This window comes from Malaya genurostris, chromosome 2 (assembly GCF_030247185.1).
Source record: "Malaya genurostris strain Urasoe2022 chromosome 2, Malgen_1.1, whole genome shotgun sequence".
Lineage (NCBI taxonomy): Eukaryota > Metazoa > Arthropoda > Insecta > Diptera > Culicidae > Malaya > Malaya genurostris.
Genome location: NC_080571.1, coordinates 165,507,055 through 165,530,381, shown reverse-complemented (window position 1 = coordinate 165,530,381; position 23,327 = coordinate 165,507,055). Strand labels below are relative to the sequence as shown.

At 38.9% G+C, this 23,327-nt stretch overlaps 1 protein-coding gene and 1 non-coding gene across 2 annotated transcripts in view; one reads left to right on the top strand and one right to left on the bottom strand.

Annotated features, from left to right (window-relative positions):
- Nucleotides 1-23,327, top strand: part of LOC131427127 (inactivation-no-after-potential D protein) — a 1,657,698-nt gene that overhangs the window by 866,139 nt on the left and 768,232 nt on the right. The gene's annotated exons all lie outside the window — the stretch shown is intronic.
- On the bottom strand, nt 16,578-16,729 carry LOC131433256 (5.8S ribosomal RNA). The gene has a single exon (XR_009230091.1). It is a non-coding gene; the product is annotated as a 5.8S ribosomal RNA (ribosomal RNA).

Below are 23,327 nucleotides of genomic sequence, written 5' to 3'. Positions count from 1 at the left end.
CCTACTCGCCATTTCAAGCCGGTTCCACCCTGCTTTACTGAAGGAGTAGAATACCGCAGCTGTCAGCCCTAGTTTCTCTATATATTCCGATCTACCGTATCGTATCCATGGATGGTATGGTAGCCAGTATGCCATAGTTGAGACCTCACTGGCGTTAGGCCTAACGTGCCGAGTTGGCACTCCCGCTGGGCTTGTGCACTTTGAGCGGCACACGATCGCTTTAGTAGGACTTGCTTGCGGATACATGCAGCTTTTTGTAGAGGATTAGCAGAGCCCAATGCCAAACCCCACCGCATCCTAGGCAAGCCCTATAACTCGCAGTTGCCGGGGGAGGGGTCGTCAAGCCCTTAGACATAGTCCCTGAAGCCGACATCGAAGGATCAAAAAGTCACGTCGCTATGAACGCTTGGCGGCCACAAGCCAGTTATCCCTGTGGTAACTTTTCTGACACCTCTTGCTAAAAACTCTTTAAACCAAAAGGATCGTGAGGTCTAGCTTTCGCTGTCTCAATATGTACTGAACATCGAGATCAAGCCAGCTTTTGTCCTTATGCTCAGCGTGTGGTTTCTGTCCACACTGAGCTGACCTTTGAAAACCTCCGTTATTGTTTTGGTGATGTGCCGCCCCAGACAAACTCCGCACCTGGCACTGTCCATGACTTGGAATATCCAGATGTCTTACTGTCATCGGCGTACTGTGTGAAAGTTGAGCAAACTGTGGCCTTGCCGCACGCGGGCGGGACCCTACTTCGGGACCCACCGGACCGGACGCCGGTTTGCGCACCGTGAAGCACGCCCCGTACGCACCGGTCAGCGGAGAAACCGGTTCGGACCACACGCCAGGACACGCAACGGACGAACGACTACAGGCTCGGTCTTCTGCATTATTGCCAGAAATGACGACATGACTGAACGCTGAACGGTTTCTATGCCGAGAGGTTGCAATAACCCCAGCACTTGTTCCACCTGATCATGTAAGTAAGGCAACAGTAAGAGTGGTGGTATCTCATTGGTGCTCGGGAGATAATATTTTACCCGAGCTCCCATCTATTCTGCACCTCTTATATCGCCTTACAATGCCAGACTAGAGTCAAGCTCAACAGGGTCTTCTTTCCCCGTTAGTGGTTCCAAGCCCGTTCCCTTGGTTGTGGTTTCGCTAGATAGTAGATAGGGACAGAGGGAATCTCGTCAATCCATTCATGCGCGTCACTAATTAGATGACGAGGCATTTGGATACCTTAAGAGAGTCATAGTTACTCCCACCGTTTATCCGCGCTTGCTTGAATTTCTTCACGATGACATTCAGAGCACTGGGCAGAAATCACATTGTGTCAACACCTGTTGAGGCCATCACAATGCTTTGTTTTAATTAGACAGTCGGATTCCCTCATCCGTGCCAGTTCTGAATTGACTGTTTATTGATGATTACAGCACCCAGGACGGTGGCGTGTGGGGCACGTTGAGGCAGAAGCCCACCACGGCACCCGGATTGAGCTGGGAAGTCCAACCCGGAGCAACCGAATGGTAGGATTATAGCCCGAGTCATCCCAGTCTTCAGAGCCAATCCTTATCCCGAAGCTACGGATCTAATTTGCCGACTCCCCTTACCTACATTATTCTATCGACTAGAGACTCTAAACCTTGGAGACCTGCTGCGGATTCGGTACAAGCTGTTGAGAGTTTGCGTGCCTCAGTCTTCGATTTTCAAGGTCCAAGAAGAGAATATCGACACAGCAATTTAATACCATGCTCTACCAACCTGTCCAACCATATCTCTCTATGAAAGACTTCCATGGCTAGCTGATGACTATTAAACAGAAAAGAAAACTCTTCCGATATCTCTTGTTGGCTTCTCGAAGAAAAGGATTCATGTTGCCATGATTACAAAGGCGCTACCGTTTCCAGTATGCACGCCAATGCAAACGTATACTCAACAGGCTCCGGAATTGTAACCGGATTCCCTTTCGCTCGTTTAATATATACTAGTGGATGTTGCATCACACAACACACGGCGGTGGTGGTGTATTTGGTTAAATGCTTAATATATATCAGGTTTCCCATAGAGCTTAGGATTGGCTAACTCGTGTTCAACTGCTGTTGACACGAAACCGTCCTCCACTTCAGTCATCCAAGATCTCATTCGAATATTTGCTACTACCACCAAGATCTGTGCTAGTGGCGGCTCCATGTCGGCTTACGCCAGGCACTTCAACGCGCACCACCAGACCCTCCTACTCACTGATGTCTCAAAGTGCTAGGCGAAGAACCGCGCAGCACCACTTGTACGTCAGCGGTAATGTATAGGCAACGACTTAAGCGCCATCCATTTTAAGGGCTAATTGCTTAGGCAGGTGAGTTGTTACACACTCCTTAGCGGATGACAACTTCCATGTCCACCGTCCTGCTGTCTGTAGCAATCAACACCTTTCATGGTATCTATGATGCGTCGTTTATTTAGGCGCCGTAACATTACGCTTAATTCATCCCACAGCACCAGTTCTGCTTACCAAAACTTGGCCCACTAAGCACACCGATATCTTATACGTCGACGGAAGACACTCAGGCCTAACAGAGGGCCAGTGTCCGACGTTGCGTTGCAATAACATCAACCAAGAATGTTATGGTACGTACCCTTTTATAGTTTGAGAATAGGTTAAGATCATTTCGAACCTAAGGCCTCTAATCATTCGCTTTACCAGATAAGAATAGATTCCGAAATGTTGCGTGCTCCAGCTATCCTGAGGGAAACTTCGAAGGGAACCAGCTACTAGATGGTTCTATTGGTCTTTCGCCCCTATGCCCAATTCTGACAATTGATTTGCACGTCAGAATTGCTTCGGTCCTCCATCAGGGTTTCTCCTGACTTCAACCTGATCAGGCATAGTTCACCATCTTTCGGGTCATATCCTGCACACTCACGGTATGTTATGGCACGATGATGGCACGCAAGCGAACCACCACCGCATGCCGGCTATAACACCCGGGGATGGAGGGACGAGCAGAGAGTCTCGCCCGTAATCCCGCACAACGAGAGAGTTATGGTTTTTACGCCTATGTTTTTTCAGTGTGCGTTCCCGCGGAAACGGAAAACGGCACCATTGGCTCGCGCGCAAGATAGACTTCTTGGTCCGTGTTTCAAGACGGGTCCTGAAGGTACCTCGATTTTATCATTGCCGATCGACAGTCGGCCAAGCCCAGACTGAGGGGACCACATACGGGACGGTGTCTGTGTGGGAATCACGCGCCCGACGGCACACCACGTGCAGTAAGCCCCAGCTCGCGACATAGGCCTTCAGAACTGAACGTCACTTCGGTGGGACAAGCAACCAGCACCAGGGGGCCGTTGTCGGGCGGTTTGCGGGCGCCCACCCACCAAAACCACTGTTCGTAATGGATTACAATGTCCTCTTGAAAGCAGGAGCATAAATGCCCTGTGGCTCAGCAACCGCGGGAGGCGGCCCAACCACAGGTGAATATCTTCGGATAATCGAGTTCAACGGGCTTGAGCCCTAGGCAGTTTCACGTACTTTTTGACTCTCTATTCAGAGAGCTTTTCAACTTTCCCTCACGGTACTTGTTCGCCATCGGTCTCGTGGTGATATTTAGCTTTAGAAGGAGTTTACCTCCCACCTTGTGCTGCACTATCAAGCAACACGACTCCATGGAAAAATTTTCTACCATCAGCGCCGTTCTACGGGCCTATCACCCTCTATGGGAGTAAAAGTCACATTCTAGTTGAACTTGAACCAGGTTCCGCTGGTAATGGTAGATAACAAAATTTCCAATACACGGAATCAGGTAGATACGCGATGTGTATCACCTCTACGTGCTGAGCTGGAATCCTTGTTAGTTTCTTTTCCTCCCCTTATTAATATGCTTTAATTTAGGGGGTAGTCATACATTATTTGAACGGCTGAAAGCAAAAGTCGGATAAGTGCAACTTAGTTTGAAAAACCCGTTTAAGTATTTTTGAATGCAAAAACCGGATAAAAACATTGAGCGCAAAAGTCGGACACGGACTTTGAAATGCAAAAGTCGTTTAAAAACATTTTTATTGCAAGAACCGGACGAAAATACTTTGAATGCAAAAACCGGACAAAAACTTAACCGGTTCTTCCAAAACAAATGTATTTATCCGGTTTTTGCATTCAAAGTTATTTTCGGCCAGCTGTCGCTGCGGGATAAAGCATGGGTCGCTAGTTTGCCACGGGTGGCGTGATATGTAAGGACATTTTCATTGGGTATCGTCTTGTTCCGCAGGGAAAATCGAATGGGATTTGATAATTATGTCAACTTTACTTTATAAATTTTAATGGAAACTCTTTGCAACAAGTTATTAGAGATGAATCATTAATGTATAAAACTCTTGGTACGAAGATGAAACATGACATATAGCTTGGCAAACTTAGTTCGTAGTTGTTTTCATCACGACGGAACTATATTTTCCATAATGGATGGAGCTAATATACTTTATTAATGACTCGCAGCTATGATGCACTCATGTTCACTAGATTTATAATGTTTTCACCAATTAACAAACAAACATGTATTAAGGATTACTGAAAAAAATGAGAACAGAATTGTGTTTCTTTTGATAAGGTCAATACTCCTGTTAATCATCGTGCAGTCAAGTATGCATATTAGTGGTTTTAATTCGAGGAACATCATAGTTGTATCAGTTCAATTGTGAATATTACAACAGATTTGAAATTTTTATTCAAACGATATTAGAGTGAAATGTTCAACATCTTCTATTCATTCAATTCATTCAAATTATCAGTTGGAGTAGGATTCATCATCTCTGCACAAAAAAAAGGAACTTGTACGATATATAAGTCAATAGTAATATGAAATGGATATCAATTCGATTGACAAACATAATCGATATAAAACTAAATACGAATGCATTGATTTTAAAAGAATGAAACTTGGGTAAACTGTAAAGTATTTTTGAATTTAATATCCTTTTCAACATATGTGCATGAAAATAGGCGTATTTGTACAAAATATGCAAATTTATGTGTGCATGGCATTAACTCAGAGGATAGAGTAAAAATCGGAAGGATTGATTCGAATATTTTCTTTACTAGAACACATGTATTTCGAACATATTTTATTTGTCTCAAATTTTGCATAAGCATTATCCTTGTCCCATTATCCTTGTAAAATTTGCATTATTAGCTCGTAATATTCAACAGTACATTGTAGCCATAAACTGTTAGTTAAGAAACGGAGTGAGAGCTTGAACTTCATTAGATTAATCCGAACATAAAAACTGCATTTCGAAAAGTACATTCAATTGTTAAATTTAATAAATTTGGAATGAATGCGAACACAAGCTGGGATCATATTCATTCACGTGAGGAAGCGAAAAGATTCAAAACGATTTTTTTTAATATTAATTTATAGGGCCAATTGCATTCTTGCAAATACAGGGTGGGCCATTTATAGTGGAAGCATCGGGCAACCCGGTTTGACGCTTCCAACGCGGTGTACGATATGTACGATTTCTTTTGCACGATTACTATTTTTGGGGACATGTTAAAATGTTGGAAGGATTTCTTTTCTTTTGCCATTGAAATGATGAAAGAACCTTCACCTTTAGTTGTTCGTTCGAGATTTTTTTTATTCAAATGTTTTAAAGTTAAGCTAACCTGTTCTACGATGTACATAAGGTGGGAGGAGCCAGTTACAATACTTTCGTTAAATAAATTGTTAGTGGGAGAGAGGGAAAAGAGAGAGAATATCGATTGGTGCATCAATGCAGCAAGAGGCGATTGAACCTATAGCGCATTACGCAAGGGAAAGAATTGTCGCATCGGCGGATAGTGTGAGAAGCTTGCTTAGCTCGCCGTGTGCAGCATATGTTGCAACACGGGCGGCTAGCATGGGAACTTGATGTGAACCAAATGGTTGGCTCTTGGGAAATGTAACGATCGTCAAGTGTTTTTACGACCTGTTACTAATTTGGATGCATGGTACTTAAAGGATAAAGAATGTAAGGATTGGTGTTTGGGATTTTCGGTTTTGGTTTATGATCTGTGATCAGAGAAGGATTGGTTAGAGATCGTGTGAATGCTGGAATGTGGGAAAGTGTTTAATTTGGGTTAGTCGGATCAATATTATCATGCTACATCACCCTCCTTTGGTTGAATAATGTAACGTAGTGTAAGCATTCAATTGTAATCGAACTGGCTCCCTAACATTGTTAATGAATAGTGAACATTGAAGTGTGTTGTGTTTCTGCTGTATATAATCTACTGTATGTGTGGTTTAATTGGGGTTTGAATGTGTGTCCTTAAAATGTATATAAAAATTTGGATTTCTTAACCTTTTACAAGTCTATTTTTGTGTACTATCATTCGTTGCTTTGTTATGTTGTTTTCGATTTCGCAATTTACATCTAGTATTTTAATTATGGTGTACGGTCCGATATAAACTGAATCGAGTTTCTTCCTATTTTCGTTTTGTAAGTACACTATTTCGCCTATTTGTACTTCTAGTGGGTTTATATGGATATTTGAGTTTTTGCATCTGGAGTTTTTACTTTCATTTAATCTATGTTTTGCTATTATGTTAGATTTTTCCAATTTGTATTTGAGTTCGTTGTTGTAAAGATCAAAATTGTACACGGGGTTCGTTATCTTTGGGTAATTTTCTTGTGGTAATTTTGCTTTAATTCCAAAGACTAGTTCGTACGGTGTAAATTGGTGTTCCGAGTGTGGTGTGGTGTTGTAAGTAAATGCGTAATATGGTAACCAGTCATCCCAGTCTGATTGGTGTTCATTGACGAAGGATCGCAGATACTCGTTTAGGCATCTGTGATTTCTCTCCAATGACCCAATAGTCTGCGGATGATAGGCAGTTGCAAAATTTTGTTTGATTTGTAAGTATTTGCATACTTTCTCAAGTACTTCATTTTTGTACTCGGTTCCTTGATCGGATTTTAATTCCAAGAATTTTTCGTATATTAGTATGAATTTTTCTACTAAGCTTTTAGCTATTGTGTTTGCTTCTTTGTTTTGGATAGGTATTATTGCAATGTATTTTGTTAGTTCACATTGTATGGTTATTGCATAGCGGTTGTTATTGTTGGATTTAGGTAATGGACCTATTGTATCTATTGATATTATTTCGAATGGGTTTGATGGTGTGTTAGTTAATATTTGTTTTTCTTTAGTGTGTTTAAGAATTTTATTTCTTTTGCACGACTCACAGGCCTTTATGAATCGTGAAATAGTTCCTTTCATATCTTTAAAATTGTAATATTCTCTTATTTTGAGGTACAGGCGATGCTGTCCTACGTGTCCTCCCGTAGGGGTTTCATGATAATTTTTTAAAAGATTCTGTATCTTGCCAGGTTCACTAATGAACTTGGGTGGATGATACATTATTATTTGTATGTTTTTATTCGTTTGTTGTACTAGTGTTTTGAATATATTCATGGGTACCCTTTTAAATATTTCTTCTTCTGTCGACATTGCGACTTTATTTATTTTCATTTTTGTCATTTCTTGTTCTAGTGTTGAAAGTATGAGTTCTAGAGCTCTTCTTTCATTTACATATGTTGCTATTTGCTTTATTCATTTTTTCATTTGCGCGTCTTTGTATATGCTAATTATTAGGTATGTATTTTCTATAGTAATTCTTAACTTGGGTAAGGTTCTCGTTTCAGTCGGGTTTTCGGTCGTATAGATAACAAGGTGATCAGTCTTTTTATCTTTTGTCATTGGTAACTTGTCTTTCACAGTTGTCGGTTTATTGTTAAAATTGTCGTTGTTAATATTGTTGTTATTATTAATATTATTATTTAATTTTGTCATGGCTCTTGTGTTGACTCTAAATATGTTGAGGGCTTTTAATTCATCGGAGGTTGTTATAATTCTGGATAAGGCATCTGCCGTAGCGTTGCTTTTTCCATTAATATATTCTATGTTAAAATCAAATTCTTCTAAATCTAATCTCATTCTTGTTAGTTTAGAAGTGGGGTTTTTCATGTTAAATAAATATACTAGAGGTCGGTGGTCTGTCTTGACCGTAAATTTTCTTCCGTATAGGTAAGGCTTAAAATAATTTATTCCCCAGTGTATTCCTGTCAGTTCCTTTAGTATCGTTGATTTATTCTTTTCACCCGGGGTAAAACTTTTGCTCGCAAAAGCTATAGGTAAGTCGTTTCCGTTTCTAATTTGAGAAAGTACAGCTCCGCAACCTACGTCTGAAGCGTCGGTTGTGAGTATAAAGGGTTGTGTGAAGTCTGGGTATTGAAGTAATTTAGGTGACATTAGGTATAGTTTTAGTGTGTTAAAGGCGTTTTGGCATTCATTAGTCCAAACGAATTGTTTGTTTTTCTTAAGGAGTTGATTGAGAGGGTGCGCTATCGTTGCGAAATTTGGTACAAATTTACGGTAATAATTGCAGAAAGCTACAAATCGTCTAGTGTCATCGCTGTTTTTCGGTATCGGATAGTTGCTGATGGCGTCGTATTTTGTACTATCTGGTAATATTCCTCTATCTGTAATTTTATGTCCTAGATATGTCACTTCGGTATTGAAAAATTTACATTTGTTTGGGTTTAATTTTAGGTTGTATTTTCTAATTCTTTCAAAAACTTTAGTTAAATTTTGTAAGTGGTGTTGGATGGAACATCCTATCACTATTATATCGTCAATGTAAACGAATGCGTGTTCTGGTGTAAGTCCAGCCATGGCAATCGTCATCATTCTTTGGAAACTGTTTGGGCTAATATTTAGTCCGAAAGGTAAACGTGTGAATTGGTAGTGTCCACTTTGTGTTGAAAAGGCTGTAAATTTTCTTGAGTTATTTTCTAAAGGTATTTGGTGAAATCCTGACATTAAATCTAGTGTTGAAAAGTATTTTGCTCTACCAAGTTGATCCAAAATTGAATCAATTCTTGGTAAAGGAAATTTGTCTGCTAGTATTTTTTTGTTTAGTTGTCTAAAATCTACCACAAGTCTCCATTTTCTTTTTGCATCGTTTGATTTTTTTGGTACTAGGAGGATGGGGCTATTGTAAGGTGATATGGAAGGTTCTATTATTTTGTCGTTCAACATTTTATTGACTTGTGTTTCTATTTCGTCGTTTTGTGAATGAATCGTTTTGTAGTTAGGAATATAGACTGGAACGTTATCGTTTAGGTTGATATTTTGGTTATAGAAGTTATTGGTCGTCAAGGGTTCATCTGGGTTAGAGAATATATCTGTATATTTCAATATTAGATTCTTTAATTCCTTTTGTGCGTACGTAGGTACGTTGTTCATGTCTATTTCGTTCAATAGTTTATGGTTTCTTGTATCGTTCAGGGGTTTATTGTTAAATTTCATTATATTGTAATTTGCTAAAGGTTCCATTTCAGGTGTGAATTCTAAATTGGATATATTTACAGGTGATTTTCTTGTGTTCATGATTTTTATATAAGGGTTTTGTGGGGATATGATAGCGTTTCCACAGAAACCTCCTGGTTTAATTTCTTGTGAAAAGATTACCATATCTTCTGTTATAGTTTGATTACTTAATTTACTAATCACTTCGCTTCGTTGTGGAATAATATAGTTTTCATTAACTTTATCTTCTATAGGTACAGATACATTTATATTATTTACACTAAAATTTAATAACCAGTACTCATAATCGATTTGGCATTTGTGGGAGGTGAAAAAGTCTCTGCCCAATATGCCGTCTGTTTGAATAGGAAAATCTGGTCCAACTAAATGAAAAAGATGTCTAGTGGTTACATTATTTCCGAACATTAGTTCTGTTTCGGTTATTGCTGTAGTTTCTATTTCCCCATCTGTTATTCCAGTCAGTTTTGTTCTTACATTTCTATTCACAATTTGGTTAGGAATTATTCTATTTGCTTTAAAAATTGAAATATCTGCTCCGGAATCTATCAATAAAGTACAAATTGAGTTAGTCATTCGTACTCCGACCTTAATGAAGTTAGAAGCGCTTAGATTTAAAGTCAACACATTTGCCCAAAAAAATGATTTTGCATCGGTTGGTTCTGCTGTTGCAGTTGTTGCTGCTCGGTCGGTGCATTGACCGGCACAGCTGTTTGCATTTGCATTGGTTGTATATACGGTAATGGCTCAGAGCCTGCTACATATACATTCTGCCGATTGTGTTGAAATCGGTTTGACCCATATCGAGTTTGTTGAGGTTGGTAATGTCCACGGCCTCGGTTATTATTGTTATGGTATGAGTAATTTGAGCTGGTTGAGCGCTCGGCATGGAATTGGTTATTGTTGTTGTAAATACGGTGTGGCTTGTTATAGCGTTGATTTGCGCTATAATTGCTTTGGGTGTAGAAATTCCTCCCGTTTCCTCTAGAGAAACGGTCATGGGTTTTGAAATTATTATGATTTTGTCTAGCTCGCGTAGTTAAGACTTGCGCGTTGGTTGTATTCTCAGTCAGATTTTCTTGAGCTTTTTGGATCGCTTCCTTTATTGAATGGAAGTTTCCTGCTTTTAATATTGTTTTTGTTTCAGGTTGGTTTATTCCTGATACAAGGGTATTTAGTCCCGCTTTGGTGGCCATTGTTTTTGCAACCTCAGGGGGTATTCTTTGTTTAATGTAGACATGTTCGAGTGAAATAGTTAGATTTTCTACTTCCTCGCAAAATTTTGTTATCGGTCCACTCTGTCGGGTGGCTTTTAATTTTGCAATGATGTTTTCGGGTGTTGAAATGTCCATACACCTCGATTTGACGTTTTCTATTAACTCATTAATATTACTTATATTATCAGGTAGGCCCAATCTTGCTTTACCTGATAGACGAGTTTTTATAAATTTGGTTGCCATTGGCAATTGCTCCGCTGTAGTAATTTCTAATAATAAATTTACTGAGTCTACGAAGGCATCCAATCCTAAAGGCGTGCCGTCGTACATTTGTACTAACGCCGTTGCCTGGCGGATGTCAAAGACTGCAGGTGTGTTTGTCATTTTGGAGTCCGTACCTCTCTTCTCGTCGACTGATTGTTCTTGTATCTTCGAAGTTACTGTAGTACGGATGTCTGTAATTGCATTCCTTGCTGCTTTAACGAGAAATGTTAATTCTGAGTGTGATAATGAGTCTTCGTTTTCTAAAAGATTGCTTTCTATTTGAGCATATAGTGCGTTGGCATAGTTTAATTTTGTCGTTAGTGTTTCTGTTTTAAATTTTTTGTTAATCGATTTTTTAAGGTTGTTATCTATAGTTACAAGTATTTTTATTTCTTCGTGTAATTGCTCTATTGTCATAGGCATTTAGCTAGCTAGTGAAATTATAAAACTATAATATTATTGTATATATTTTTATTTATTTATTTTATTTTTTTTTTTTTTAAGCGATTGAATTTATGCTTTGTGCTGTTTTAAATCCTTTCTTAGTCCAGTGTTTTTTCATTATTTTATGCATTTTTAATAGAAGTAAGATCGTCGAAATTGCGATAATAATCCACAATTTGATCTCGTGGTCTTGGTGACTTGTCGTAGACTGTTCAATATGCTCGTTAATTTGGATATTGGTGTCACCAGACTGGTTGGTTTCTTTTGATTGCCCTTTCCCCATGGTGTTTGATTTTTACAGCAACGAACTAAAATTTTTTTTGAAAGTATCTACGGCGCTAGCCGCGTCTTCGACTGTTAAGCACATCTTGCAGGAAATCGTCGATTGATTCCCACAACTCTATATCATCCCAGAAGGGGTCTTCCATTTATATTATAATCAAGAGCAAAAAAAAATTAATAAAAGAACTTTTGCTATTTATCACTGTCTATCCATAACTATTTTCTATTATTCACTATTCTAGCTACTTATCTATATGGGGCGTAGAATCCAAATCCCATTGTCCGGAACTTTCACCGCAGAAGGAGAAGGTAGCCTGAGGCGGTGGTGCTGTCTGCGCGTTGTTTTTTTTTTTTTACGGCAAAACAAAAGCACGACACTTGGCACGTGTAGTGACTTAACCAAAACCACGGCGCACTAGATTGTGACGTTTTGCTCCACTTTCGCTAACTGATTCACTAAATCCGTGGATAAATTACGACGCGTCGTTGTCTTCCTGTTTGACGATAGCCGGCAAAACGTGTAGCACTTTCAACTAACCACATAATCTGGAGTGAAAATCCTGCTCAATTAGTGCAAAATACAGTCTCTAGCTCTAGCGAGCTCCCTTTGATTCACTTCGCTTTGTGAAGAACAAAATGTTTTTTTTTTCTTTCGCGCAACTGCAACTATTGGCGCGTACTTCACTTTTTTTTTTTTCACTGTTCTAGCGAGTCCTCTGTCTGAACTAACGGAATCACAGTTTGCACGGAATCGCTGTTGTCACTGTCGCCATGTAAAATATGTACGATTTCTTTTGCACGATTACTATTTTTGGGGACATGTTAAAATGTTGGAAGGATTTCTTTTCTTTTGCCATTGAAATGATGAAAGAACCTTCACCTTTAGTTGTTCGTTCGAGATTTTTTTTATTCAAATGTTTTAAAGTTAAGCTAACCTGTTCTACGATGTACATAAGGTGGGAGGAGCCAGTTACAATACTTTCGTTAAATAAATTGTTAGTGGGAGAGAGGGAAAAGAGAGAGAATATCGATTGGTGCATCAATGCAGCAAGAGGCGATTGAACCTATAGCGCATTACGCAAGGGAAAGAATTGTCGCATCGGCGGATAGTGTGAGAAGCTTGCTTAGCTCGCCGTGTGCAGCATATGTTGCAACACGGGCGGCTAGCATGGGAACTTAATGTGAACCAAATGGTTGGCTCTTGGGAAATGTAACGATCGTCAAGTGTTTTTACGACCTGTTACTAATTTGGATGCATGGTACTTAAAGGATAAAGAATGTAAGGATTGGTGTTTGGGATTTTCGGTTTTGGTTTATGATCTGTGATCAGAGAAGGATTGGTTAGAGATCGTGTGAATGCTGGAATGTGGGAAAGTGTTTAATTTGGGTTAGTCGGATCAATATTATCATGCTACAGCGGTATGTCATTAGTCGATCTGACGACTGATGACATACCGCGTTGGAAGCGTCATTCGAAGATAATTTTACCATTGAACAATACACATCAAAAGAACGCGCTGAAATTGGTCAGCTTTGCATGCAAAACGAGACCAACTTTTGGAAAAATCATCATGTCAGAGGCACATTTCACGTTTAATATATGCTTTAATAAGCAAAATTGTCGGTTCTATGCGATTGAGAACCCTCAATTAATTGAGTCTCTATACGATCAAAAAGTTACAGTTTGGTGTGGTGTTTTTTTTTCATAGACGCTGATAGAGCAACGTAAAATGTCAATGGCGATCGTTATCGTGCCATGATAAATGAATTTGTGATACCCACTGTTCGTCAAAATGGTTTGAATGGCTACTGGTTTCAACAGGATGGTGCTACATGCCATACAGTTTGACTAACAATCGATTTGTTATGAACATTGTTTCCCGTACGAGTCATATCGCAAAACGATGATTTTGACTGGCCTCGATTTGACGCCACAAGACTTTTTTGTGGGGTCTTTTTGAAATCCAAGGTATACGCTGATAAGTCATGAAGCATAGCAAAACTCAAAGTCGACATACGACGTAAAATCGTCGCCATATCGACCGATACATTGGCCAAAACGATGGAAAACGCCGAAAAAAGGGTACATTTTGTACTCAAGACCAAAGGTATCATTTTCAAAAAATAGATGTCACATATCTCCTTCAACAAAAAATATTATAATCTAAATGAAAATTGAATTAATTCTATAAATGGCCTACTCCTCTATAAATGGCCTACTCTGTACAATAATGGCAAATTCAATCACCTTTCAAACGTCTTCAATCACAATCCTAATTCTAATCACAATCTAAATTCTATCAACTCTTTCGAGACGATTTTAGAATGTTATTCACTCAACAAAGCTCGTCGTTACAGAAGATTTGAGGTTGCATATTCGACACATGAATTGTATGAATTGTCTTTATTGTCTTCGATTAGAGTTAACCTTTCGCACAGACTTTGGCTGTATAACTTAACACTAATGGTAACTTAATAATATGTTTGATTTAAACATGTCTTTGCTAATATTAAAATCAAACAGATGATACACGCTGTTGAAACGATGGCAACAAACATCCATTGGATTAATCTGACCATACTGTGTGCGATGAAATGAGCGTCTAAGAAAATCCGTTCTTCGCAATGATCTTCCTGGAACGTTAAAGTGAATTCTTTCGAGTAGCACGGGGCAATCGATGTTATCAGTCAGTAGATCAAAAACGAAGATCCTTTGTAGATGTACTCGTCTATTTTGCAGAGTCGGTAGGTTCATGAGAGCACAGCGATTCTCGTAACGTGGCAATTGAAGATGATTCTGCCAAGGTAGTCGTCGAAGAGCAAATCGGACGAAACACTTTTGGACCCTTTCGATCCGGTCGATGTGAACATTATGATGCGGAGCCCAAATTATAACTCCATATTCCAAAATACTTCGTACTAAGGCGATGTAAATTGTTTTTAGACAATACACATCGTTGAAATCTTGCGTGTTGCGTTTAATGAGTCAGAAAACTGCAAAGGCTTTCGCAGTAACAAAGGCAAACTGTTCGATGAAGCGGAGCTTGCGATCGAGAATGATGCCTAAGTCTTTAACAGATGAAGCTCGCCTAATTGTAGCCGCCATTATGGAGTAATCGAATAAAATCGGTGAATGTGCTCGTGAGAAGGTTATTGAATTACATTTCTTGATGTTCACTGTCATGCCGTTTCTATCACACCAGTCTAAAACCCTCTTAATGTCCATTTGTAGAGCACAGCAATCTAAAAGACTTGTGATGATGCGATAGAGTTTGAGATCATCAGCATACATTATTCTGAATGACGACAATACACAGCAAAGATCGTTAACGAATAGAACGAAGAGGAGTGGGCCGAGATGACTCCCTTGTGGAACACCCGATGTAACATTGAATTTGCTGGCTAAACACTTGTTATACTCATTACAAAAAATTAAAATGTGATAAATCCTTTTATACCGACAGTCATCTCATTTCTTTACTCGCTTTATTTTTTAGCTGAAAGACGAGTTTCAATCAACAAATTGTGATAAAATCGAATTAAACATCTTTGCTTCGGCACTAAGAAACAGTATTTCAGAAAAAATGGCTTGAGAATTGAGCAATACTGCTGTTTTAGCAACGCGAAAACTCGTTGCGAATGATCCTATTTCCATTCAATCACTTTGAGCCAGTAGCTCGAACAAAGACAGCAGATCTTACTTTAAGCAATGATTTTAGTATATGAGAAGAGTACTGGAGCTAAGTTGAACGGGGGTATCGTTACCCTACATTGACCTTATTATTCGAAACAGAAAACTCAAACACTCGATTCACAATCAAAGGATTGCATGTTATGAATACATAAAATGAATAGAAGAGCCGACATGAATATAGCATAGATATCATATATCTATGAAAAGGTTTAAAATATGTTGAACATTTCACTCTAATATCGTTTGAATAAAAATTTCAAATCTGTTGTAATATTCACAATAGAGCTGATACAACTATGATGTTCCTCGAATTGAAACCACTAATATGCATACTTGACTACACAGAGGATTAACAGGAGTATTGACCTTATGAAAAGAAACACAACTATGTTCTCATTTTTTCAGTAATCCCTAATACATGTTTGTTTGTTAATTGGCGAAAACATTATAAATTTAGTGAACATGAATGCATCGTAGCTACGAGTCATTAATAAAGTATATTAGCTCCATCCATTATGGAAAATACAGTTCCGTCGTGATGAAAACAGATACGAACTAAGTTAACCAAACTATATTTCATGTTTCATCTTCGTACCAAAAGTTTTATACATTAATGATTCATCTCTAATAACTTATTGCAAAGAGTTTCCATTAAAATTTATAAAGTAGAGTTGACATAATTATCAAATCACATTCGATTTTCCCTGCGGAACAAGACTAGACTCAATGAAAATGTCCTTACATATCACGCCACCCGTAGCAAACTATCGACCCATGCTTTATCCCGCAGTGACAGTTGGCCGAAAATAACTTTGAATGCAAAAACCGGATAAATACATTTGTTTTGAAAGAACCGGTTAAGTTTTTGTCCGGTTTTTTGCATTTAAAGTATTTTTGTCCGGTTCTTGCAATAAAAATGTTTTTTAACGACTTTTGCATTTCAAAGTCCGGTTCCGACTTTTGCGCTCAATGTTTTTATCCGGTTTTTGCATTCAAAAATACTTAAACGGGTTTTCCAAACTAAGTTGCACTTATCCGACTTTTGCTTTCAGCCGTTATTTGAGGCCTACTTATTTCCACAATGTAAGGGGTCGAATGAGTGTCGATGCACTATGGCCTACACCAGAAATTATCCAAGCCAGGCTGGAATATGGGATGTATGTGCATCAACCCATCGATTGCCTGTATCGTACGAACAGTGGCAATACAATCGATGTTTGACTAGCTTAAACGTTTTACCACCGTTTACCGGTAGGAAAACGTCACTACGCATACGGTGTGCATGGAGGGACACACGTATAGTTGAATCGATAAATATAGGCACTCAAAAATGTGTACATCGTAACGTTATACGATGTGCAATTTGCGTTCAACTTGTCGATGTTCATGTGTCCTGCAGTTCACATTCTGACGCGCATTTAGCTGCGGTCTTCATCGATCCACGAGCCGAGTGATCCCCTGCCTAGGGTTTTACGAAGCAACATAACAATAGCACAAAACAATGTTTGGGAGGGGGGGGGGGGGGGGGGGGTAAGTGATTTGCGTTACGCGCACGAGCTCACGGTTGCAACAATTGATGTGATACTACCTATCACAGTGAGTGAGTGAGTGAGTAACACACCAGGCACACCGGCATTTTGCAAGCACGCAGATTTCGCGCCCAATCATAGGTAGAAAGAAAAACTAAAACACACATGAGTGTAGCGTGATTTTGGTTCTCTGCTTCTCTAGTTAAAGAGATAGAGTGAGAATTATGCGCACGTTCGCATCGGGTCGGGTGTGTATGATGGTTTTTGTTCACAACAAATCAATACAGTAATGATCCTTCCGCAGGTTCACTTACGGAAACCTTGTTACGATTTTTACTTCCTCTAAATCATCAAGTTCGGTCAACTTCAGCGATTCAAATGTAATCCCGAGGGACTAGCAAATGTTCTCCTTCAAAGACCTCACTAAATAATCCATCGGTAGTAGCGACGGGCGGTGTGTACAAAGGGCAGGGACGTAATCAACGCTAGCTAATGACCAGCACTTACTAGGAATTCCAGATTCATATGGACCATTTCAATCCATAATCCCGACTAAATGAGCATTTCAGTGATTCTCCGTTCCTTTCGGAATAGGGTACACGCTGCTGCTCACATTGTAGCGCGCGTGCAGCCCAGAACATCTAAGGGCATCACGGACCTGTTATCGATCAATCTCACTTTGCTGAACACAAATTGTCCTATCAAGCAGAAGTCAACCTCGATGAGTTGACGTATTATCAGGTCACACTACACCGCCGGCCGGACGGAACCGGCGCGAACGAAGAAACTGCACCGCATGGTTGCCCACCGTACAGCACTCCGCCGCACCGACCACCAACCGGACGGGATCATCGTCTGACTGTTGATAGCGTTCTATTTAATTTGATAGAGTCACGTTCGTTATCGGAATTAACCAGACAAATCATTCCACGAACTAAGAACGGCCGTGCACCACTACCCTTAATTTTGAGAAAGAAGAAGAAAGAGAAAGAAAGCTATTAATATGTCTTACCTCAATAAGTTCGGACCTGGTAAGTTTTCCCGTGTTGAGTCAAATTAAGCCGCAGTTTCAACTTTCCTTTAAGTTTCAACTTTGCAACCATACTTCCCCCGGAACCTAGCTTTGGTTTCCCGGAAGCTACTGAGAGCACCATAATGTAGCGTCTCCCAATTGCTAGCTGGCATAGTTTACGGTTAGAACTAGGGCAGTATCTAATCGCCTTCGATCCTCTAACTTTCGTTCTTGATTAATGAAAGCATCCATGGTAAATGCTTTAGTTAGTCTTACGACGGTCTACGAATTTCACCTCTCGCGCCGTAATACTAATACCCCCAACTAATTCTGTTAATCAATACCTCTTGATCTGGATTACAAACCAATGAATATTAAGACCGAGGTCATATTCCATTATTCCATGCAAGATTATTCTCGGCCATAGGGATAGCCTGCCTAGAGCACTCTAATTTGTTCAAGGTAATAGCAGCTGGGCTTGTGGGAAACGCCAGCACCCGATAAAAGGCAACAGACGCCACAACGACACACACACGAACCCGAGGGCCCGCGCGGCCGCACACCCAGTGTTATAGTCGCAACAATCCAGTGACCTACTACCAATCATTGGGAGTAGCACCCGTGTTGGACAACAATAAACTTCGAACGTTTTAACCGCAACAATTTTAATATACGCTAGTGGAGCTGGAATTACCGCGGCTGCTGGCACCAGACTTGCCCTCCACTTGATCCTTGTTGAAGGACTTGATCAACTGTTTGAGAATTTTCCATAACTCTCTGCTGTTTTGTTGATTTTGATCGATCTTCCTCTGTATGTATTCATATCTAGTCTTCTTCAGGGCCCGTGAATAAATATTTCGTGCTTGTGTATATCTACTCCAGTGACTATCATTGTTAGTCCTACAGAATCTCTTGTACTGTTTATCCCTCTCCCGTTTTAACCGTAAGAGGTCTATTGAGTACCAACTACTCGAGCTGTTCAAAATAACATACTTTTCAATTACTAATTCATTAGTACACTTTTTCAGTATGTCAGTAACAATAGATGCCCTGTGATCCAAATTTTCAGTCAACTGTGTGCAACCCAAGCTTCTTGATACAAGTCGAGATATGGTTTGCTTTGAATAGTTTTTCCAACACTTGATTTTCACCGTATCTTCCTCATTTCTAGAGCTACTCGTAACGGAAATTGCAATTGTTTCATGATCTGAAATCTTACAATCGGATTCCACATTTGAATAAAAACCGTCGAAATTGGAATACACGTGATCTATCAATGTTTTACTGTATCTCGAAATTCTTGTAAATTCATTCACAGTTTGCTTCAAATTGAAGAATTCTGCTAACTGTTTCAATTGATTCGAACCTTGATCATTGAGCCAATCAATATTAAAATCTTCAGTAATAAAATTTAGTTTACCAAAATCGACGAAATTTTCCCACCAGTTTTCTAGAATTTCCAGAAACTGGCGGTCGCTTGAACTTGGAGAGTTGTAAACAACTCCATAGTTTTCCATCTGCATGCCTCTCTCAACTGATATACCCAAGAACCAATTATTTCCAACTGCTTCGTTTGATTGAATGTTGAATTTAATTGATTCTCTGGCATAAATTGCAACTCCACCCGTGTGCATGGAATGAGAAAAACAAAAAGCAACAGTGTAACCCGGAACACTGAACTGATCGAAAGCGTCAGAATCAACAATATGTGTTTCTGAGAGCAAAACTAATGAAGGATGTCTATCCTCTATAAGATGACGCATTGCGACATAATTAGAAGACAAACCGGCTATGTTCAAATACAAAATATCTGAATGCCTCTCATCCATTAGTTGCTATTCCATTGACATAATGTTGTTCTTTTTCATTTCAAGCATTCGCAGATATACAGGACACTGCTTACTAAATGCTGGATGGTGAATGTCTAAATTCAATTTCCTTTCTTTGTTCATTTTCAGACAATTAACGCATTTGAATTCAGTTGAAGAACACTCAGATGTTATATGTGCGGAATTACATTTGGAACAATTTTCACTGTTTAAACATTCGGTGCTCTTGTGACCAAACTCACCACACTTGAAACAGCGCAATACGTTGAATTACTCGAAAACCGAACACCTATCCCAGCCGACGCAAACCTTGCCGGCGGTCATCAAACTAGAATAAGTATTTTTATCAACCTCAATTATAACACTATATTTGTTATATTTGAAGCGTGGATTCTCAAAGTCAGCCAAAACTTTTACATCTTCGAAATTTCCTGATTCTGACTTTTCAAAAGGTCAATAAATACATCAGAGGAATATCGATCACTCATTCCCACTATTTTCAGTTTTGGTTTCCAGGGATTGGGTATAACCGCATTGTATTCAGTTCCTAAATTGCTTTCAATGTTTTCTTACACTGATTGAATGTCCTCTCCTGCAGCGCACTCAACAATAATCGAGCCATCTTAACCATTTTTAAAATTGCAAATTTTTTGTGTTCTTGGATCTAACCTATCCTTCAAAATCTTTCTCGTGTCATCACTCGTTTGCGAAGACTCGACGATTTCTATTGCTTTTCGTTCTTTTTCTAGAAAATTTCCCAGATAGAACGTCCGCGTATGACTTTTTGTTTTTTCTATCAAATACTCCGTCGTTACCTTCATTAACTATATTTTTATCAAGCGGTTCATCATCAGTATTTGAAATAACTTTTCTCTTTCGTCTAGGATTTTCTTCCGTCTTCCTATTTGCAACAATTTTCTTTCTATTCATTACAACCAAATCATTATTATTTTGCTGATTATTCAAAATCAACAAACTTTTCAAATCGTCCAACTTTCTGGCCACACTGTTTTCTAAGCACGCCATTTTGCTCTCCAGAGCATCATTGAGGATCTGATCAGTCTATCGATTCCCTTTTCTATCGCGTTATTAATGTGTGCCTCGGTGCTCTCCCGCACACCAGCAAACGAATCAGTGATGGATTTGAATTTTTCCATCTCCTTCTTCATATCACTAATGAGTGAAAGAACATCATCCTTTGGCATCACATTAGCCATCGCGGCACCTTCCAAGCAATCAGCACATTTAAACAAAAGCACCGATGTATCTGAAACTCAACCGGCCATGGCTCTCGTAAGCCCAGTACAGCGCTGATGATAGCCATTCTCGCAAACTGAACATGCAATTCTAATATCCGATATGGTTATTTTTTCATTACACTTCACACATTCACCAATCATTCATGCAGAAACCAAACCGACTAGACACACAGCTGAGGGAGAAATTAAAGCAAAGTGAACCAAGCAAAAACAATAGACAATGCATTCAATATACCACGGTACGACGACGCTTTGTTTGAGCGATCGCCGCACGGCGATTATTGACACATTTTACAGCACAAAATAGAAGTCTTTACAAAACACTTTCTACCTATCTGTTTAAAGCACAATTAGTCACTTGTTTAGTTGAAAAAAATTTTCACAAAAAGCCACCTATTTCACACAAAATTTATCACAATTTGACTCATCACTAAAGACGCACAAGTTACCATGTTCGCCATTCAATACGCTTCTCGATGAAACTTCTTCGCCGGTCAGCCAACGTTGCGGGTTGAACAATAGTTTATTAGTTTGAATTAATAGTAAACTTTCACTTCACTAGTTAGAGTTTCTTCACTAAATCGTAGAACGAGCCGTACGACTGCGCCACTTATGTATTTTGTTGCATGTCTGTATTTTTAAAAAAACGTTACACTCTAATGTGTATGAGGTTCTTACGACTGAACAGTTTAACTTCTCAAATCGAACTGACTATATTGTCCTACCTGAATGTTCGTTAGACCTGACTACCTAGCCCTAAATTTGTTGTATCAGCGGTTATCCGGTAATCGTCGATGCGGCGTGGTGGTTTCGGCTGATGCAATTACTAATGGTTCCTGGCAGATTCAACCACGGTGGCCGGATGTCTGCTGCGATGTCAGCGGTTCAATAATTGGTAACAGGGTGGTTGACATCTCCAAGCGTTGGCCATATGCTATTCGGGTTCGTCCATAACTATATATATATATATATATATATATATATATATATATATATATATATATATATATATATATATATATATATATATATATATATATATATATATATATATATATATATATATATATATATATATATATATATATATATATATATATATATATATATATATATATATATATATCTTCGATTTTTTAAGAAACCAAGGGATTGTTTGTACATTAACTTTAAACTTTTAAAGAATTTATACGATTTTGCCATCGTACTCTAAACGACGATTTGCATTTTTTCCGGTTTTGCCGCCGGTTTAAATGACGGTGTACAATATAAAACACACTTTACCCTATAACTCCGGAACCGGAAGTCGCATCCAAATGAAATTCAGTACTTCATTTGAATCTAAGTATGTGGAAGTCGGTCAAACCATCGCTGAGAATAGCGAGTGATATCCACATATAACTACTATTTCTGGTGCTCCCGGAACCGGATACCACGTTTTTAGTTCATTTTGCACATTTTACTCGATAACTCCCGAACCGGATGTCGGATAAAGATGAAATTCAATAGAAACCTATGAGACTACAAGGTCTGTAGTTTAAGTCTTAGTTGTAGAAAATCGGTTTAGTGGTGTTTGAGAAAATCGAGTGCACTTTTTCTTCATTTTTTGCACATTTTACCCCGTTACTCCCGAACCAGAAGTCAGATCCAAGTAAAATTCAATAGCACCTTATGGGACCAAGAGACCTTTCATTTGTATCTAAGTTTGTGAAAATCGGTCCAGCCATCTCTTAGAAAATCGAGTTCACATTTTTGTTACATACACACATACATGCACACACGTACACACACAGACATTTGCTCAGTTCGTCGAGATGAGTCGAATGATATCCTGGCCTTGGTTAAAAAGTCGGTTTTCACAGTGATTGCATAACCTTTCTATATGAGAAAGTCAAAACAGGTACGCCTTCCAATTAGTCAATTTATTGGGAGGTAGATTGGCATCATCATCTTCTTCTAATGACAGCTACTCTAGCGTAACAGGTAGACATCTACCACTTAATTCTTCTGATGTAAACAAACAAAACACAAGAACGCCTTTGAGTTCGTGTTCTAACGAAAACAATTTATTAATAGGTAGATCGGCCGCGTCATATTCTTCTAATGACAGTCACACCAGCTCAACAGGTTGACATCTATCTACCAGTATTCCTTCAATGCCATTCGCTTCATTAAACGAAGCCGAATTCGGCAATATAAAGGAAAATAAAATAATCTACCAACAAGATCAACTTTTTCAAATGATCACCCTAATGTATTCGACTTCATCACTTTTTTAAGCATTTCAAGTTGGATGGCAATTTGCCAATAATATTATTATGAATTTAAAATTTAACAATGACGCTAAATAATTATTGGAATATTTTAAATTGGAATGCTCGATCTTTGAAGTGAAAGTGAAGATGAATTTTATAATTTTCTCAACTTGAGCCGCCACAA